The 1,008-nt window shown below is 44.5% G+C and overlaps 1 pseudogene; it reads right to left on the bottom strand.

Moving 5' to 3' along the window:
* Positions 1 to 201: 201 nt before the first annotated feature.
* On the bottom strand, positions 202 to 764 carry LOC113251080 (heme-binding protein 1-like; annotated as a pseudogene).
* Positions 765 to 1,008: the final 244 nt, after the last annotated feature.

Genomic DNA, 1,008 nt, shown 5'->3' with positions numbered 1-1,008 from the left:
GCCTATCTTGGCTGTAGTATTTTCCACCCTGAGAAAAAGAGCATAGATGGAATATGTTTATTTCAGAAAATGGGCAGTAACTGGCTTTGAAGGAAAGTTGGTTAAGCTGCAGATTCGGTTACAAGCTTTGCTCCCTTCTTCTCCCCTGAGGAAGTAGACACAGAAGCACATATTCAGGAAGTTCTGGCTTCAGTGAGTCATTCATGCTTTCACCAGCCAGACCTCACTGTGACTTTCGTAGGGCTTCATGGGAGGGTTATAGGTGGTGTAGAAGTAGAAATCACTCCGTCAGGTGGCTCTGCCCTCCAACGTGGTCCACAGCTGGGCGGCATGAGCTACATAGTCCACTTCCTTGACATAACCAGCAAACTGCAGGGAAGAGACACTGATGCTTTCCCTGTCCTCCACCTCCATGCTGTCATCAGTAGGAAATGGTGGGTTGCTCTGAAACTGGTTTGGAATCTGGAACCAGACTTTTAATTTCTTCTGTATGGAGCCATCTTCACTGGGAAACACAGCAAAGGAAATGGGAACTGTCCTCCCCATCCTGATTCCCTTGTCATTGGTGTCTCCCACATACTTGATGACTTTGGGCATTGCTTCCCATGGAGCCTCACCCACAGGCTTATCTGTCACTTCCACTGTGGCAAACCTTCTGCCTTCACAGGTCCTTTCCTGACAGAAGACCTCTTCCTTGCCCCCTTTGCTCAGGACCTGCCAAGGCCACACATCTCTATGCTTTCAAAGAGCGAGTTCTTGATCATGTCCAAATGATGTGGTTACGGTGCTTTGAACATACCAGTGGACCATCCAGTTCTCCTTTTTAATGTTATTTTGATGCATACAATAATAAACTTTCCTTTTTCTGACTGGCTTATATGTTACTATAATGATCAGTAATACATCTTGTAGCACTTATTTACAACATGTTTTCCAGTAAAGCCACATTACTTAAAAAATAATGAAAACAGACATTAAGAGAAAAAAATACACAGGGAGGCAAACATG

The sequence above is a fragment of the Ursus arctos genome, unplaced genomic scaffold (genome assembly GCF_023065955.2).
Source record: "Ursus arctos isolate Adak ecotype North America unplaced genomic scaffold, UrsArc2.0 scaffold_10, whole genome shotgun sequence".
Taxonomy (NCBI): Eukaryota; Metazoa; Chordata; class Mammalia; order Carnivora; family Ursidae; genus Ursus; species Ursus arctos.
This window is presented reverse-complemented; position numbering and strand designations above follow the sequence as displayed.